Source organism: Pleurodeles waltl, chromosome 5, assembly GCF_031143425.1.
Source record: "Pleurodeles waltl isolate 20211129_DDA chromosome 5, aPleWal1.hap1.20221129, whole genome shotgun sequence".
Classification (NCBI taxonomy): domain Eukaryota; kingdom Metazoa; phylum Chordata; class Amphibia; order Caudata; family Salamandridae; genus Pleurodeles; species Pleurodeles waltl.
Genome location: NC_090444.1, coordinates 1,744,807,061 through 1,744,827,665, shown reverse-complemented (window position 1 = coordinate 1,744,827,665; position 20,605 = coordinate 1,744,807,061).

Sequence of the window (20,605 nt, the reverse complement as noted above, 5' to 3'; positions counted from 1 at the left end):
CAGGCAGTCAGACAAGCAACATCCACATACAGACATACCAACACCCACTGCCTCCACTGTGTTCCCCTCCTCCACGTCTCCCTCCTCCCTCCCTGTCACCTCTCCCTTCACACCTGCATGCCACACCAGAACCCCCTGCACACGTGCAGTCACCACCCCAACTGCCATTTACACGTCCCCTGTGTCCTCTCCCAGTGTGTCTGTGACCCCCCTCTTCCAAGATACACAAACGCAGGCAGCCACCCACCCAACAGCCATCCACCTCACGACAGCCTCCAGCCCAAGCACCTGAACCCAAAGCCACCAGACTTACAATTCCTACAACCAAAACCTCTTCCTCCACTCCCATACCCACTACACCTACCCGTCCCACTGCTCCAAAAAAGTTTTTCCTGTCTAAACTCAACCTCTTTCCACCAACTCCCCCACCCCGTCCATGTCATAGGACTACAGTCAGCACCTCAGCCACGACAAAACCGGCCCCTGTCATCACAGTCTGCCATGGACAGTGGAGTGCCCCACCCACCAGGGCAGCCAGTTTGGTGCGAAGCCAAGGCACGGGCAGCCCACCCCCGGAGAAACATCCCAAGATAGGCAGTGGCCGGCGGGAGAGGGTGAAAACACCAGGGACTAAAACCCCTACCAGGGCTCCGGCAGGGAGTGTGGAGACAGCTGGCACACCGCCCAAGGTGGGGAAGGGCCACAGGCGATCAGGGAAGGCTGGGAAGGGCAGCACGCCCGACAACACCGCCATCAGCCCAGCTGGCCAGGAGGGCCCCGCCAGCCCCATCCCAAGTGGGCAGGAGGCCACCAACAGGCCCAGCACAGCTGCCCAGGAGGGCCCCGCCAGCCACAGGACAGATGGGCAGGAGGGCCCCGCCAGCCACAGGACAGGTGGCAAATGACCTCCCCGCCATGGCCGGAACCGCTGAACTGGGCCCTTCATCTCAAGCACCGCTACACTTGGCACCGCCGTCTCAAGCACCTCTGAACTGGGCCCTTCATCTCAAGCACTGCTGCACTGGGCACCACCGTCTCAAGCACCGCTGAACTGGGCCCTTCATCTCAAGCACCGCTGCACTGGGCACCGCCGTCTCAAGCACCGCTGAACTGGGCCCTTCATCTCAAGCACCGCTGCACTGGGCACCACCGTCTCAAGCACCGCTGAACTGGGCCCTTCATCTCAAGCACCGCTACACTGGGCCCCGCCGTCTCAAGCACCGCTGAACTGGGCCCTTCATCTCAAGCACCGCTACACTGGGCCCCGCCGTCTCAAGCACCGCTGAACTGGGCCCTTCATCTCAAGCACCGCTGCACTGGGCACCGCCGTCTCAAGCACCGCTGAACAGGGCACCGCCGTCTCAAGCACCGCTGCACTGGCCACTCCATCGGAGGCACCGCTGGCCCATGAGCGGCAGGGGCTGGGCCGCATCTGTGTCGGGCAGGGCTGCACGAGGCACTCTGGGCACCAGGCCCCCTCCAGAACCAGTGGAGACTGTTATCCACTTGTGAGACTGTGGCTTTGCACTCCCCAGGATTGAGCAGTGGGCAGCCCACCCACTGTATAGACTTGTGAGACTGTGGCTTTGCACTCCCCAGGATTGAGCAGTGGGCAGCCCACCCACTGTCTGGGCTTGTGAGACTGTGGCTTTGCACTCCACAGGATTGAACAGTGGGCATGGAGGCCCCTCGTGGATCTGACGTCGTGCACTCATCTGGCTGAGGTGCCCCCCCTTCCCTTCCCCCTGAGGTGCCTGTAGTTTTGCTATCTGATGCCCCTGCAGTGTTCTCTCCGTTAGAGTCAGGTATCCTGTGTGGGCTTTGCCCATGTGATTTGGGCCCAGTGGTCCACGGACAATGCCTGCTACAATGCTCAGACTTGTACATTTCTGTATATAAGAGTTTTTGATGTGTATATATATTTTTTTGGCAGTATTGCAATATATTTCAATGTTTAGAATCATTTCCTTTTGTCTTTGCATTCTTCCGGGGTATTTGGTGGGTGTAACTGTGATGTATTGCTATGCATTGATGTGTGTGTTGTAGTGGGTGAGGGTGGGGGTGGGTGTGTCGCGTATGTGTGTCCCCGTAATTTTTTCCCTCCCCCCTCTCCTGTGTCGTAGGTGCAGTACTCACCGTTGTCTTCTGCGCCAGCGTTCATGCTCCTGGTAGAGAAGCAGGAAAACTATTGCTGGGAGTATGTGGAGTTCGGGTTCCATGCTGTCCTGATTCCTCGTGGGGTGTATGGAGGTGAGCGTTTTCCCTTCGAAATGACTGTTTCCGCCGTGTTTTTATCGGCGGGGCTACCGCCCCGGAAAAGGTGGCGGATTGGTAGGTTGTGATACTGTGGGCGGTACATTGACTCCCGCCTGTCTGTTGGCGGGGACGGCCGCGATGTTTGTTTGTACCACCGTGGCGGGCGGTGTGTTAATGTGGCGGTCTCTGTTGGCGGTTACCGCATTGGTCGGAATTCCATTTTGTTTAGCGCCAGCCTGTTGGCGGTTTTGCCGGCGCTTTAACACCGACCGCTAGGGTTGGAATGACCACCTGAATGTGTTGGTTATTAATGAGTGGTATATCTGCGAGATTCCTCCCTTGCCTAGGTTGCCCATTAGTACCTTCGCCTCCATTGGGGAGTGATCTGGGACGGTTGCGTCAGTTCGTATGTGTGTCGCTAAGGCGTGGCGGATCTGGAGGTACTTATAGAATTGCACTTTGTTCATGGAGAAGGCTCCCTGGAGATCATCAAAGGACCTCATGTGTGATCCCTCCCAGACATCCCCCAGTGTGAAGATCCCGATGGCGTCCCATTTCCGGAACCCCTGCAATCCCGTGACCTCGGCAAGAAGATTACCATGCCACAGTGGAGTTTGTTTGGTAATTTGTTTCCACCAACCGGTGATCCTCTGGGAGTCTCTCCATCCCAATAGTGTCATCTTAGTTACCTCGGGTGGAACTGGGAATTGGGCACCCATAGAGGGCATTGAATACTCCCGAGTATTTCAGTGTGCCGAGCTCAAGTCTGTATGCAGGATCTGACCAGCCGCCTCCGACCCAGTCATTGACAACGATGAGTTGCGTTGCAAGGTGGTAATAGTATAGGTTTGACATCGCTAGACCTCCATCGTATACGCCTCGCTGGCATGTAGTGAGTGCCAGTTGTGGGTGGGAGCCTTTCCATAAAAAGTGATGGATCGTTGAGTCCAGGTTTTTAAACCATCTCTTGGGGATTCGGAATGGGAAATTCTGCAGCAGGTAGAGAAATCTAGGGAGGACCATCATTTTAAAAAGTGCAACTCTCCCAAGTAAATTAAGGGGTACGGTTTGCCTACGCTGGAGGTCGGCTTTAGCTTTGGTTATGAGTGGCGTGACGTTGAGTTCCCATGCTAGATCTGGCATGAGGGAAACAGAGATTCCTAAATATTTAAAACTGTTTCGACGGATGGGAATGGTCTGTTGCCAATCAATGCAATCCCTTGTGGGATGCAGTGGGATCAGCAGGGATTTGCGGTGATTTAACGTAAGGCCGGAGGCCTCTGAGAAGAGGTCTAGGATCTGCAGAATACGTGGACCGCTTGTGGCCGGTTTAGCAATGTACATGAGAACGTTGTCTGCGTAAAGTGCCACGCAGTCTTCTGGACCAGAGGGCCAGGACCATCCCTCGATCAGAGGGTCTTCTCTGAGCAGCTTAGCAAGCGGTTCTATTACGAGCGCGAAGAGGAGTGGGGAAAGGGGACAACCCTGGCGTGTGCCTCGTCCTATGCGGAAAGGGTCCGACACAGCTCCGTTTACCTGCACTCTGGATGTAGGCTGAAAGTACAGAAGTTCCACAAGTTTCTGAAATCTGGGACCAATCCCGTTGCCCTCCAGTATCTCTCTACCTGGGGCCGGGGGTGTTCTCTGTATAGGTGCGCATAGTAAGTCGCGAAGCTTCGCGCAATGTCTTTAGGGGTTCTGGAGAGCACTCCGGACTCATCCGAGACCTCGGATATGATTCTGTTGGCCATTGGTCACGTGGCCAGCCAGTGCAGGAGTTTCCCATTTTTGTCTAACCACCCATATATTCGGGCGGTGGAGGCCCTCCACATATGCTTGGCTGATTCTAGGGTGAGGGCTTTGACCTCTTCGTGCACCCTCAGGAGCTGGCAGAGGCCTTGGGCTGAGGGAGAGGCAAGGTGTTTGCGCTCATGGAGCATTGCTCGTGATTCTAGTTTGGCTATTTGGGAGATACGGGCACGTTCTCTCACTCGGATGAGATGTTTGGCATGGCCTCTAATTGTCACCTTGCATGCTGCCCAGATCGTGCCCGGGGACTGCACTGATCTTATGTTATCTTCAATCATCAATCAAAATCTCTCACTGCTTCCCTGTATTCCTCCTCCTGCAGGTACCAGGCGTTTAGTCTCCAAGTAGGTCTGCTGGTTGGGTCGGCTAAGCCCAGGTGCACCTGTATAGGTGCGTGGTCGGAAACCCAGTGGGGAAGGATCTCGACTCCTGTAACACTAGCTATGACTAGCGCCGGGGCGAATATGAGATCGATTCAGTCGTGCGACCCATGTGCAGCTGATGTGTGTGTGTATTGTCTGGTTTTGGGGTGCCAGGTTCTCCATATTTCACATAGGCCGAGGTTGTCCGCCCAGTCCCTAAGTGTCGATGCTCTGGATGACCGGTTGGCTGTTCTATTTCCTGATATGTCCAGCTAGGGGTGTAGCACTGCGTTGAAATCACCTCCTATTAATGTGGTACCCTAGGGGAGGTCCGCTATGATCTGTCTGAGGGAGGTCAGGAAAGTCTCCAGTCCTGCTAGGGGGGCGTATATACTCACCAGGTTTAGGGGCCGCCCGTGTATTAGCCCGGTTACCACCATATATCTACCTAATGGGTCGGTGTTCATGGCCGTTATTGTAATTGGTAGTGAACGATGAAGTAGAATAGCCACTCCTCTGGAGCCTCTGGAGAAGCCCGCGTGATAGACTCTGTCGTATCCCCCTCTAGCTAGCATGGGGCATTTGGTCCCAAGGAGATGTGCCTCCTGTAGCAGGATCGCAGCGGGCGTATATCTGCGCATGGTGTTATATATCACTGATCTTTTAATTTTGTCCAGGAGGCCGTTTACATTCCAGGACAGAATTTTAATCATTGGGAGCAACGCGTGAGCGGGGTAGAGTGTGCAGAAGCTGGGCCTCGCCCCAGGTGTGCCTGTCTAGACACTTCACATCATGGAACAGGAAAAGAAAGGAAGAAGAAAAAGAAAAAGACAAATCCTCATGTCTAAGGAAACCTATGTATACATTAACTTGTAACTGAGGTGTGAACGTAGATCCCCCCAACCCCCCCCACCCCATACTTCCACCCAAGAAGCATCTGTAGCCCTAGTGCCCATTCTAACCAGATTAACTACTAAAGCTGGCTTTAGTGTGGAGTGGTGGACCCTCCTGGTACACGGATCTCTTGCAATGTTTGTTTAGAAGGTTAACCGTACCACACCCAATAAGCTTTGGGGCTTTGTCTCATAGCAAGCGTTCAGCACATACTCGATGTGTCCACATCGGGCCCAGTCCAACAGGGCTCAACAAGTCAGCCCAGCGTTGGGGATTAACTTAGATTGTCCTCTCTAGTTCCTTGACTCAAGTCACCCCCATCTAGGGTGGCTCCCGATGTTTCTCCTGGGTCAGGCCCCGGATCGACCCCTCGGCTCTCGTTCGTTAAGGCCACGGGCTCTGCTCCGTCTCCGCGTCCGGGTCCAGCGCGTCTTCGGCTTCTTTTCCTCTCTCTTCGGGGGAGGGAGTGGTCCCCGACCGCGGCATCTGTCTGTTCTCTGGGTTCTCTACTGGGTTTCGGAGCCTCTTCGTCAGCCAGGTCCATGCCTCCTCCGGTGTGTCGAAGAAGTAAGTATTTCCATTTAAGATGACCTTTAGGCGTGCGGGGAAGAGCAACATATAGGAGAGCTGCATGGCTCTTAGCTTCTGCTTGACTCGCTCATAAGACCGGCGCCTATTCTGTACCTCATGGGTGTAGTCCGGGAACACCAGGATTTTGTGATTGTCCCAGAGGAGGTTGGTCGTGTGTCTGGCCTCCGCAAGAACCCTGTCTCGGTCCTTGAAGTTAATAAAGCGAGCAATCATCGGCTGACGTGGGCCCCCGGGAGGTGGTCAGGGGGCCAGTGACCTGTGTGCCAGTTCGATCGAGAACCATGGCGACAGTGTCTGGTCCGGCATCCAGGACCTGATCCAGCTCTCCAAGAACTCTGACGTTTTGTTCTCCTCCACTCCCTCTGGGAATCCCACGAAGCGTAAGTTGTTCCTTCTGGAACGATTTTCTGCGTTCTCGGCTCTTCGGTGGAGCTCACCAGTCCCGGTTTGTAATTGGGCCACCTTAGCTTTAAGTTCAGCGAGGTCATCTTCCGTTTGCGAGACTCTGGTTTCCACCTCTGTTATGCGGCCCACTGCGTTTCTGAGGTCTTGCCTAATGAGGCCCATATCCACGCGCACCTCTCCTATCTTGGACTCCACTGCTAGCTGTGAGGATTGAATAGCCATGAGGATTGCGTTTACTCCGTCAGGTGTAGAGGCTCCCGGCAGCATGGTGGCTTCTCCATGGGGGTTCGCCGGGATGGTGTACTGTTCGATTTTCTGTTGTGAGGCAGGGGGTTGCCTGGTGGCCCTGTCTTTTCCCATTGTGTTTCTGGTTCCCCTCCTACTCGAGGGGAAAGTCTCTCGGGGGCCCCGGAGCTCCCGCAGTGAAGGGAGGACAGGCGGAGGGGCGGCCCCCACTCCGGTTCGGTTTCGGGCACGTGTCACCCTGGTGTACAGTCTGTGGCTACACAGGCCCCCATGGCAGGCCGGCCCACCGCGTCGGTGCCAGGGCTCTCCCACGGCACCCCCAGGGCGGATGCAGTAGGGCCCCCGCTGTCCCCGGATGGGGTCACGGCCCGACACGGCTCCTTCAAATATTCGTCCCTCGCGGGGCAAAGAGTCCGCTCACTGGGCCCCCGGTTGTCCTCTTGGGCAGCCCTCACGGGCAGGCTTCCCTTCCCCAGACGCCTCTTCTACTGGGTCCCCCTCAATGGCACTAGGGGCCCGGTCACTCACTGCATGGGCCTGGCGTCCAGTCCGGAGTTTGTCCGCGAATGCCTCCTGCTCCAACGGCCACCTATGACCCGTGGGGGCCCCCCCACGGCAGCCCCCCCCGTTGACCTCCAGCTCCAGGCCCGGGGACAGGAGATCCCAGGATCCGCCGCCACCGGCGTCTCAGTGCAGGCGCGGCCCCGCAGAGGCTTGCAGGATTCCGCTTGGTTCCCTCGGTCGGCTTCTGGTCCGGGCCGGTGTCGAAGGGGTCGGCCCAACCGCGGGGCCCGACCCCAGGCCCAGCAGCCCTCAGCTCTTCAGGGCCGAGTCGCCGACGCGACCCGCCAGCAGAGCCCGGCGCAGCCCCACTGCTTCTCCGGCCCCGCCCGGACACGGTCCGGCACCTCGCAGCCGGCGCCCCCTTTCATGCGGTGCTCGGACTGCTCGGCCCGGTTCCACACGGGGGCAATCACCGTAGCCCCTAGGTCCAAGTTTTGGTCTGATTCGCTACCTCACGGGGTCACGCCGGGCTAGCACCGACTCCGCTCTCCTCACAGCTCCCGGCACAGATCGCCTCGGGCATATTTCGGCATCGGATTTTCTCTGGCTCTTCTGCTCCCGGTCCAGCAGTGCCAGAAGACCCTCGGAGGATCCTTTAGGCTGCCTCCTCGGGTGTGGAACGGTTTGACCCTCCAGGCGGATGACGGAGGGGTCCAGAGCACTCTCAGAGTGCGACCGCCATCTTGACGCCCCCATCACTCTGTTTTATAGCATGACACTTTAAGACATTCTACGATATGCCAATCTATGCACTCTTCTCTATGACATACCTTTCTATACCACTCCATCTACGTCTCTTCATTGGATGCCACTCTGATGTACACCAGTCTACACCACAGCACTCTACGCCATGACACTGTACGCCACTTCACTCTATGCCACAAATAAGGGTGGGTCAGCAGAATTTTTAATTCTGCTGGCAGAATTGGAATAATTTGGTAGCTCCACATTGCTCATTTAATGCAGTATTGCTAATTAATTCCACCATTCCACTGGCAGAATAAAATCAACACTCTAATGGTACTTAAATATTGCTGAGAAGGAGCAGTCCTCTGTTTAAAAACCACTGCAGATTAAACTTTAATCTGAAGTGTTTTTTAAAGAAAGAGGGACTGCTCACTCTTCCAGCTCTGCTTAAGTATCACTGCCTTGCATGTACCCCTTGGTGCCCTTACCTAAGCGAGGTATGCACTGGAGTGGATATGGCTTGTTGGCCATACATACTCATGTAAGGGCACAGAGGGGTATGCACTACATTGTGGTGCACTGCATACCCCTCCGTGCCCTTAAATAAGAATGTAAGGGCACTAAAGTGCACTGCATACCCCTCAGTGCTCTTATATACTTATGTAAAGGCACCAAAGGGTATGCACTGCATTACATTGAAATTGCATACCCCTCTGTGCCCTTGCATAAGTATCTAAGGGCACTGAGGGATATGTACTGGAGTTGATACCTCTCTGTGCCCTTTTTTACTTATGTGAGATTGCCAAGAGGTATGCAATGCACATTGTGGTACCCACTTTGCCCCTAGTGGTATTCTGCAGAACTTTAATATAATTCTGCAGAATTCTGTGGAATGAAACTCCCCAATTCTGCCCACCCCTAGTCACAATACGCCTCTCCACGACACTCTACACCACAACACTCTATGCCTCTCTACAGTAAGATTCTGTAGAACATGACACTCCACCCTATGACACAGCACTTCACACTATGACAGGCCACTCCACTCTATGACATGCTGCTCTACTGTACGCCTCTCCACTCTACGGCTCTTCACTGTAAGACACAGTACCATATGCCACTCCACTCTACAACACCCTACTCCACTCTGTGCCCCTCCACTCTACACCAATCTCCTCTACTCTACTCCACTCTATGACACACCACCCCTCTCCACTCTATAACATGCCATTCCACTGCTCTCTGTGACATGCCACTCCACTGTACGATATGCCACACAAGCACAAGTCTATGATATGCCACTCCACTCTATAACACATCACTCCACTCTATAGCATGCCAGTACACTCTATGACCCTCCACTCTAAGACATTCTAGGATATGCCATTCTGTGACATGCCACTCCACTCTATTCTACTACATGCCATGCTACATGCCACTCCACTTTGCACTACTCCATTCTACACCACTCCACTCGATGCCCCTCCGTGCTACACCCCTTCACTCCATGCCCCTCCACTCTAAGACACTGTCTGACACGCCACTCAATGGCACACCACTCAACTATCCTGTACAACATGGCACTCTATGACATGTCACTCTGCTCCATGTCATGCCTCTACAGTGTACAGTGCTTCACTCCACTGTACGGCACTCCACACCACTCAACTGTATGACACACCACTCTACTGGATGGCCTTCTACTCTAAGACACTCTGTGACATGACACTCTATGACACATCACTCTACTCTACAGGGTGCTACTTCATTGTACACCTCTCCAATCTACTCTATGACATGCCATTTCACTCTACAACACCCCACTCTACGACACTCAATGCCACTCCACTCTACAACAGGCCAGTCCCTTCTAACGCAGACCACTCCAGTCTATGACATGCTACTCCACTTTACGCCCCTCCACTCTATGACACCCAGTCTATGACATGCCACTCCAATCTACTCGACGATCACCACTCTATCTCACTCCACTGTACTGTACTGAATGGCACTCCACTCTACTACATGCTTCTCCACTCTATGACACTCCAATCAAGTCTGTGAGACTCCATGCCACTCGCTCTACGACATGCCATTCCATTCTAGGACAGGCCACTCCGCTCTACGATATGCCACTCTACTCAATGCCACTCAACTCTACACCCTTTCACTGTAAGACACTCTATGACTTGCCACTCAGTCACCCACCACTCTACTGTACAACATACCACTCCACTTTATGCTACTGCACTCGTCAATACTCTATGCCACTCTCTGCCAGTCTACTCTACTTTATGACACACCAATGAACTCCTCTCTAAGACATGCCACTCTACTCTATAATATGCCACTCTACTTTACGACATGCCGCTCCACTCCACTCCATCATACTCCAGTCCACTCTACGACACTCCACTCCATGTCACTCCACTCTATGACTGGCCACTCGAGTACAGAAACACACCCCACACACTCTATGACATGCCACTTGTTAAAAATGGGGTCTCAGGTTAGTAGTCAGTTTGCACTCTGTCCAAGAAGGGATCACTCTAGTCAAGGTAAGAAAGATACACAGCTCAGATGATCCCTGCTCACCCCCTTAGTAGTTTGGCACAGGCAGTCAGGCTTATCTCAGAGGCAATGTGTAAAGTATTTGTACAAAACATACAGTAACACCGTGAAAACACCACAACAGGACTCCACACCAGTTTAGAAAGTTAGCCAATATTAATTTAAATTAAACAAGACCAAAATGACAAAAATCCACCATACACAAGCAAAGATATGAATCTTTAAATAAAAAGAGTCTTAATGCATAGAAATCAATGGATGCGTTGTTGTAGCACAAAGTACCTGGTATGCTTCAAAAAGAAAGCCGCAACGGCAATGGTGCATCAGAAAGGCAAGCAATGCATCGATTCCTTACTCGCAAGTGAGGCAGACCGTTGAGTCTTTATTCGCACCGGAGGCCGTGTGTCGATTCTTTTCTCACAAGGGAGGCTGTGTGTCGATCCTGGGCGTGCAGCCTCGGCTCCATTCAAATTTCTGACGCGCTGTGCAAAGAGTCTGCAGTGAGAACAGGTGATGCATTGTTTCTCCAGCCTCGAGGCAGGAGCTGTGTCAAATTTTCAGCTGCGGGAGGGGCCTTGCATCAATTCTTATGACGCGCACACAGCTGTGCATGGATGTAACCCCCCCAGGTTGCCAGCTTCCACTTCTAAAGGCCCAGGGACTCGATTTGGCACTAGCAAGTCAGGACTCCCAGTAGAAGAGCCCAGGCACTGGCAGATGAAGTCTTTGCTGCCCCTGAGACTTCAGAACAGGGAGCAAGCTCAGTCCAAGCCCTTGGAGAAACTTCATAAGCAGGATTCGGAAAGCAAAGTCCAGTTCTTTCCCTCTTCAGGCAAAAGCAGCAGTGGCAGGCCAACACAGCAAAGCAACAGGCAGAGGGGCAGGTCCTCCTCAAGCATCAAGCTCTTCTCCTTGGCAGAGATTTCTCTTGATCCAGAAGTAATCTGAAAATCTGGGGTTTTGAGTCCAATACTTATAATCATTTCTGCCTTTGAAGTTCGCAAACTTCAAAGGAAAGTTGCTCACAAGATCCTGCCTTGCCGAGGCCTGGACCCAGACACACTCCAGGGGGTTGGAGTCTGCATTGTGTGAGGACAGGCACATCCCTTTGAGGTGTGTCAGCTCCTCCCTCCCTCTCTAGCTCAGGAGACTTATCAGGATATGCAGGACACTCCCCAGCTCCTTTTGTGTCACTGTATAGTGGGAATTCACAAACAGCCCAACTGTCAGTCTGACCCACACATGGTTTCCACAGGCAGAATGGTTAAGCAAGAAATGTCCACGTTCTAAGACAGACAATCTAAAAAAAAACTCTACCAAAAGGTGGATTTTTAATTGTGGGTTTAAGGTCCCCAAACTCCATATCTCTATACACTCCCAAATGGGAGAGATAGGCCTTACAATAGTGAAAATCAAATTTGGCAGAATTTCACTATCAGGACATCTAAAACACACCAGTACATGTCCCACCTTTTAAATACACTGCGCCCTTCCCATGGGGCTACCTGGGACCTGCCTTACATGTATAAAAAGGGAAGGTTTGGGCCTGGCAAGTGGGTACACTTGCCAGGTCGAATTGGCAGTTTAAAACTGCACACACAGACACTACACTTTACGGCACAACACTGTGTGCCACAACACTCTACACCATGATGCTCTATGCCATGACACTCTATAACACAACACTTTATGCCATTTCACTCTACACCACTTCAGTCTATGCCACTCCATTCTACGACATTGTATGCCACTCCACCCTACCACACTGTACAACACTATACTCCACTCTTTGCCACTCCACTGTACAAAACTGTTCTCCACTCGATGCACTGCACTCTACTACACTGTACAACATTCCACTTTACAACAATCCACTCTATGAGACCCCACTCTACAAAAATGAACTCTACAACACTCTTCTCCACTCTACAACACTCCACTTGATAATACTCCACTCTATGATGCTCTACTTCACTCTACTGCACTAAATGCCACTCTATTCTATAACACTGCACTCTACACCACTGCACTCTGCCCCATTCTACTCTGCACTACTCTACTGTACTCCATTGCACTTTGCACCACTACACACCATACTACTGCATTCTACTTTGCACCACTCTACATCATGTCAGTGTATGCTAATCCACTGTACTCTACTGTATGCCACTCCACTCTATTCTACACCACCCCACATCACTCCATGCCATTCTTTGCCAGTCCACTGTTTGCCACTCTACGCTATGCCATTCCAGTCCATACAGTGGCCCACTCTACACACTCTATTTCACACAGTGCCACTGTACTGTACACCACTTTACTCTGCACAACACTATTCTATGCCACTCCACAGTGAGCAACTCTACACCCCCTCATTTTACTCTACCCCTTTTCACTCTACCCCACTTCACAGTACGCTGCTCTACACTATGCCACTATACTCTACACTACTCCAAGTCACTCTACACCACTGCACTGTATGCTGGTCTACTCTGCACCACTGCCGTCTACTCCACTGCACTCTACGCCACTCTAATCTACAATACTCTATTCTATGCCACTCTATGTTGCACTGCTCTACTCTAAGCCACTCAACTATACACCACTGCACTCTGCACCATTGAAACAACTGTGCACTGTATGCAACTATACTGTACTTTGCACCACTCTACTCTGCGCCACAGAACTATATGCCACTTTACTCTGTTCCACACTACTCTGCACCACTCTACTCTGCACCACTCTATTCTACACGTCTGCACTCTACTCCACTGCACGGCATGCAACAGCTCTATATGCTGCTGCACTCTTTTATACTCCACTCTATCCCACTGCAGTCTACGCCACTCGACTGTACTCTGCACCACTGTATTCTATGCCACATCCCTCTACACCACTGTACTCTACTCTGCATCACTCTGCTCTATGTCTCTATGCACTCCACACCACTGAACTGTACTGCAGTTCTGTCTACACCACTCTACTGTACTCTGCACCAGTCTACACTACTTCACCGTATGCCACTATATTGCACTCTGTACCGTTCTACTGTACATTACTGTACATTACTGCACTCTACACTGCTGCACTGTATGCCACTGCACTCTGCACAACTCTACTCTGCACCACTGTACTCTACACCACTGCACTATATGCCATGGCACCGTACACCACTCTACTCCACTGCACTGTACCACAGTGCATTATATGCCACGGCACTCTACTGTTTTTGCACCACCCAACTCTCCACCACTGCACTCCAAGCCACTCCTCTGTACTCTGCACCACTCTATTCTATGCCACTGCACTTTGTGGCAGTCTACTGTAAGCCACTTCACGGTACTCAGTGCCACTGCACATCACTTGATGCCACTATATGCCACTCCATTTTATGCCACTCCACTGTACGTCACTCTACTCTATGCCACACCATTCTACTCCACAAGTACTACTCTACTCTCCGCCACTCTACTGTATGCCACTCAGCTCTATGCCACTGTATTCTACCCCACTTCATGCTACCCCACTTCACTGTATGCCACTGTAGTATATGCCACTGTACTCTCCGCCACTGCACTCTACGCCACTCCCAGCACCCCAGTCCACTCCACTGAATTCTTCTCAACTCTTTGCAACTCCCCACAACTGTACGCAGTGCCACTCCACTGTACGCCACTCCAGAAGAAATTATCAATAAAGTACCACAGTAGTATTAAAATCTAAAATAATATTTTACATTTGAATGGTTTACACCAAAGAACATTCTATGATTAGAAACTCATTTTTTATAAAAGAAAAATAGAAATTCAATCAGAATCCCAAAGGTTGAAGATGAATTATAGTTAAGTAAAAATGTATTATTTCAACAGAAAAACAATTAAAACTACACAAACCTTACAAATTAAAACGTTCTAGTTATAACTTTGTTATAATTTCTGCCCCACTTACTAAAACCCAAACACCTACATACACGGTTTTGCTAACTTGCTAGCTAAACTATAGTAACTATAGATTGCACCTTCCCCATTCACAGCCTATACCTTTTCCTAAAGCATCACTTATACAATGCTAAATCATTGGTTTCGTAGCAACACTCATGACATCTCAAATAACATCTTTTAGGAGAACACTGTGCATGGTAGCAGGGTGAGTTATAGTTACTATTGTTTGGCTAGTGAGTTTACAACACTGTGTATGTAGGTGCACAAATGATAGTAGGTTTTGGGTGGGGTGGAAATTCTAACTTAAAGTTATAACTACAACTTTTTAGTTTCTACGTTTTCTGTAGTTTAAGTTGTTTTCCTTTAGAAATAATAAATTAAGTTTTTTTTTTTATGAATATATTTATATATATAAATATATATATATATGTATATATATATATATAAATATATACACATATATATTTATATATATACATATATATTTGTATATATTTTTGTATATATATGCATGCATGTCTATGTATCCATAGCTAGCTCTCTCTGTCTGTCTCTCTCTCTATACATACATATATAATTTTCCAAAAGAGGTGCTCTCTAGGTTCTTGTTGTGCATGGCAAATTTGGGGTGATCCATCAAGCAAAAAGGAGATCAAAAAAAGTGCATTTGCTATGTTAATTCCCATAGACACTTTAGACATGCCTGCAGCCCGAACCCTTGGACGGAATTGCACCATATCTGGCAAAAAGTAGCTTTTGGTCCGCAGATCACCCCTTTTTGTTATTTGGTGCAAATCTGTCCAGTAGTTTTTGATATATTAAAGAAAATCAAAATTTGTAGCATACACACAGACATCGGAGGACAAAGGAGGGTGGGTAGGGACACCAAGGTAAGTCAGAGGCTAAGCAGGAGGGCAATTATGGGACATAGAATTGGGCAACGAAGGGCAGGACGAGTGGGCAGGGACATCAAGCTAAATGGAGGGCAGTGGCAGCACATCGGACCAGGCAGGGCAGGAGGGGGGGGGTTGACGCATGGACATGGACCTCAAACACAAAAGAGAGTCAAGGGAGTTTTAAAGATCTGCAGAAGTTAAATCCTCAATCAATCTCATCAAATCACTACAAAACTCCCTCGCCCACCATAGGTGGCATGCTTCATCATTGGGAACATCCTCACACCTTGACACCTAGTCACAATGTGGGCTACAACCCCCTACAATCCCAGTTTCATCTGGGATGCACTAATAAAATGTTTGCATACCCTGTAGTCAGTTTTAGTTTCATTATTTTTGTTTTCTTTACACCCTGCTGCCCTCACCCCTCTTCGCTCATTATTGGATATTGTCTACACCTCTCAAAATATCTGCAGAGCTCCTCCCTTGCAGTGAAACGCATGCTTTAGAATTTGGCTTTTATCATTGATTGTTGCATGGACTTCTTTTAGAGGACTTTCATAGCTTGCCCAAAGTTTCCAGATCTGTTGAATGTTATCACTCAGTACGTATATTTGGGTGTGTTTCGATAGATTTTCCACTCATGGCAACCTTGTGTTAATTGCTGCCTACTTTTCATTTCCTCTGTTTTTCATTTTTGTTTATTTTAAGCTGAAATGTCACAGTCTAAATTTGTTTAGGTATTGTAATGCACTTATTCCATTAGAAACTGTAGAATCAAAGCATCTGCTTAGAAAAGGCGAATATTTGTTGTGCCTTTCAGCCATCCACACTGTGTTGATTCTTGTTAAAGCACTGCTAGGTTGTTTCTGTAAAAGTTACTTGGAATTGGACTGAGGCATCGTCGATGACTTGCTCCCATTTAAGCTGTCTGACATCAAGTTAATACATTTTACGTTAGTCTTGTTTGTGGGTACATTTGTTTAATTCTATTTTATACTTTTAAGCTATTGCAATACTTGTATGAGTTTTAGCAAGAATCCAGTGTACCAGATTACATCAACTGCAACAAAAAACAAATTGATGACAGGAATGCTTGAATTAATCTCTTTCAACGGCAATCACTTTGCGCTAGATACCAATCCATCATGTCCAGCCAGTACTTCTAGGCAAGATCCCCTTCAGACATGATGGACTGTTCCTACTGGAGCTGGACGAAGACTGATTTGCATATAGCTGGTGTCTGTCTAGCATTGTATAATCAGAGTAAACAGCAGACTAGAAGCATTTAATCCATGTCTTTGTTGCAAATTGTATCAATTATCTTTTTTGGACACTGATTAACCATGCATATAGGCTCCCGTCCCGAAATGTGTGTCATATTCGGTAATATGCCCTTCTGGACTTAAGTATCATGCTGAAACATTTTAACATTGCCAATTGTAGTTTAGGGGCTCTTATGTTAGAACATTTCATTAACTGCAGTGCAAGACTTGGAAAATATTGACTCGGGAACACATACATTTGGGATCAAGGTGTGGCACTAGAAAGGGGTGGAGTCACGTGGGATGGAGCTCGAAAATTAGTGTCTGACAGTCAACTTTTTCCTTTATTTTTCTGCTGCAAAGAAATTGGCAATAAGGACATGTGAAAGTAAATAGATTACATAGTTGGTCACAAGGAGGCTGAATTTAAATTATATTACAAGGTTAAGACACCTGCTGAAGCGATCATTGTGTGCCCGGCAAACTGGAGGGGATTATAATTGCAGTAAGATAACTCTATTGGTTAACAGGTCTGGGAGAGTCCTCTGTTTTGTCCTGTCAGCTTTTGCTCTTAAAGTGATATAGATGATTGATGTGCCTGCTGCAAAGCACATTGTGTAACATGCAGATCACCGATTTGTTTTTACTTAGATAGGTAAGTGCACTACTACTTTTGACACTGAGATCATTTTGTTACTTCCAGTTCACAAGATGCAAGTCTACTAATAAAGCACAATGCTCTATTTACTAGCATGAAGGAGCAGCGTGAAAACTGAAAGTCATAAGTTTAGATCCTTGTGTTTTTTCTCAATCTGGTGTTATCCTAAGATTACTAAGAAAGATTCCTTTGGCAAGAAATAAAGTCTTATTAGTACAGAAAATCACAGTGTTAGGCTTCATATCATGAATTTGTGTTTCTCCCATCTGTTTTCCCTTAACATTTAACATCTATAAGTATGGATGATATGGTATTCTTACACCTTATAAGTTATAACTCTTATTGTCTTATGTAACATTTCCTGTACATTGGTTTACACACTGTATCGTGTATTGTGCCTCTGTGTGTGATGTAAAGTGCTCTGACACCCTACAATGAGATGAGTAGCGCTAAAATAGGGAGCAAAAGTACATGGAAGTGGTAACATGTTGTGCACCTTTGTTTTCTTCTATTGCTTTGACGTTTAGGTGTCAGGCTCCTGATAGCTCCCATTCACTCAAACAAAAAGGAGGGCTGATAGCCCTTTAAATCCGGCATTTTTCAACACCAATAGCATTAACTATCATTCCAGCTGGAAGTATAAATAAGGAAGCCCCCTCCCTGCCTGCACATTGCTGCTTTGAACAGAATGCAGACAATTTGTGAGCACTGTTGAATTGTGTCCTGGTGTCAGAAAATGACACCAGCACGAATTCAGAAAGTTTGCTTGGAACTACATGGATCCCGGGTCTTACCAGAAATCAGTGGTGCCCACTGCATATGTCTAGCATCAGCGAGGGAAGGGGGTCAATGAGGGGCACGATAGGGAAAACAACATTAAAAAAAAAAATACTTACCTTTTCCCCCGCGCATCCGTCTCCTGCCGTCGCCAGCCGCCTCACTCCTCTTGTGGTGTCACAGCTAAACACAGCATGTAAGCAACTTCAGGATTGTTGTAAGCGGCAGTGACCGCCACTCAGACACAAGCCTGGGGTCTGTGCTGTTTCTCCAGCCCAGTTGCGTATACAGCTGGGTTGGAGAAATCTAAGTGCGCATGTGTGTTTGGCCGCCCTCAGAAGACCGGCCAAACACATGCGCACTTAGTGCACTCTCCCCACCTCCTGTGGCCCAGCCCGCCCCTCCCTGTACACTCTGCTGGCCGAGCCATGAGATGAAAAATAATGCAAAATAAAACAATAGCAAGCTATCCTTTCATTTTTTTATCTGCTGGCTCAGCCAGGGGGTTGTTGCCCCTCTGCCAATGCCAGAAATCACTGCCAGAACTGGAATCCAGTGGGATCCCCCTACTTTACAATACTGTTTATCTACCATGCCTGGTCTGTTTGCTTTGTTTAATTTTATGCTGTTCAGTTACTCATGCAGCTCAGCTGGTGTAACTGAAGTATACAGGGGTTATGAAAGTTTTTGATGGTGCTTTCCAGTTTAAGTAGCATGTTGGATGTTTTCATCTGGACTAGTGTCCAGCAACAGCTGTAGTTACGCTCTTCTTTCAGGAGAAAGGTGACAGTCCTTGTCTGGGTGCAGTAATGCCTTGTCCTAGCACTACGTGTTTAGTCAGTGGTTGCACTGGTTGTTTGGGTAGCTGTGTTAAAGTGTCAGCATGAGTCTTCAATTGTAGCAGTGTGAAATTGTGTTTATTCTGGAATCCGGCATAGCCCTGTCAAACTATTACTCCACCGTCCTTGTGTGTTGTAGTTTTGTAAGGTCGTTGTACACAGTAATGGTGTTGCAGTAAGTTGTAGGTGTTTCGTAAAACAAGTTGCCAGCTGCTATTAGAATATGTTTATTTCTCGTCAATTGAGCTTTGCAAGCTAACCAGCAGTCCATTTAGGAAAACACTGCATCCTTTAATTGGCAGTTGCTGTGCTGTACAACCTTCTCCCCAGCAGAGTTTGTTGCAATCTTTGGAACAGTTATGACTTCCTGATGTAGTCACTAATAATGGTGCCAAGTTTATTTTTAAGTAGATGAAGACCAATTTTATTTTTAAAACCTTAAATACCATTTTTCACAATTTTAATGAAGCGGAAACGGGAGGGAAGATGGAGGTGGGACAAAAACCAATGTAGCCATTGCCCACCAAAGAAAAGGCAATAAGTTCATGCATAAAGTTTTAAGGTAATTTAGAGATTATCTCTGCCTGACCCTGATATGTGACAACATTTTTCATCAAGGAAACTTGAAAACTCACGATGTTGAGCCATTATTCATTCTAAATTTAACACTCATAGCAATCAGTATCATTCCTTGTGGTACTCTCCACTTGGTGCTGCCGGCTATTCTGCCTCATTATACTGGTATTGGGTAGGGGCCATAGTGACTACATTTAGAGGTCTCAGCAGTTTTGTTACATTCTCATCCACTTGATGTATTACAGTTTATATCTGTTCTGTTCTTTTTATGGTCCTGGCAACAATGGCTGTCAGGACAGTCACTTGCAGCTTTTGAGGGTCATATTGCTTATTCACAGCAGGTGTAGAGGTGCGCTTAGCCAGCAATGCTCATTGACTGACAGGTAAACATGCTCTTTGACACTGACTATGCCCCCTTCTCATTGCCTGGAAGATGTACCGGGTCTACTCTCCCTCATCTGACAGGGGGAGCTGACTCTGCCAAAGCTGAAGCGCCATCTCACAGTTTAGCCCGAGTGCTCCCTTCCACACAGGGAGGAGTATCATTAAACCTATGGATGAGGGAAAGACAACCAGGAGATAACAAGTCAGTTCAAGCCCTTGTTTACAACCAACCTGCGAGGTGGCTCTGGGCAAGGCCTGTACCCTGGAAAGTGGCATCTAACTCAGGCCGCAGCGACACTGGCGCATTAACAAGCGCGCTGCTGAGGATGTTTGCCTAGTCTCGGTAACAGTGCGGAGAGTGGGGGTCAGAATTTAGTAAGAATTCAGCCACCAGATGAAGGCTCTGCTAGCGAGGACTGATTCTGTTCATATGGCTTTCTGCCAGTGGTGGGACTCGAAGTTATCCCGTCCTAGGCTCCAAGTTACTGAAAGTGGCATGAAAGTCTCGCAGTGGAGAGCAAGTCCGCCTACCCACTGACCACAGTGGCTCAGCAGCCAATGAGCAGCATTTTGCTAGGCAATTCCAGGTCACGGTGCGGTCTTCTAGAACCCACAGTCACAAGAAATTTCCTGACCCATTTCCAGTGCCAGCCTTCAAAGTCTGGTCAGGCAGATACCCTACATGACAAAAAGCTGCTCAAAACATAGGGGTAACAGAGTGTATTCCCCCAATATTAGCTCCCTCGGTACTGATCCTATTAAATATGCTTATGCTGATTAGTGCAATAAAAAAAACTCCGTATATCATGAGGGTTAATGGAAAATAACCAATGGATACGCAATGTCAGCTGATCAATATGTGACTGACTCTGATAACAGCCAAT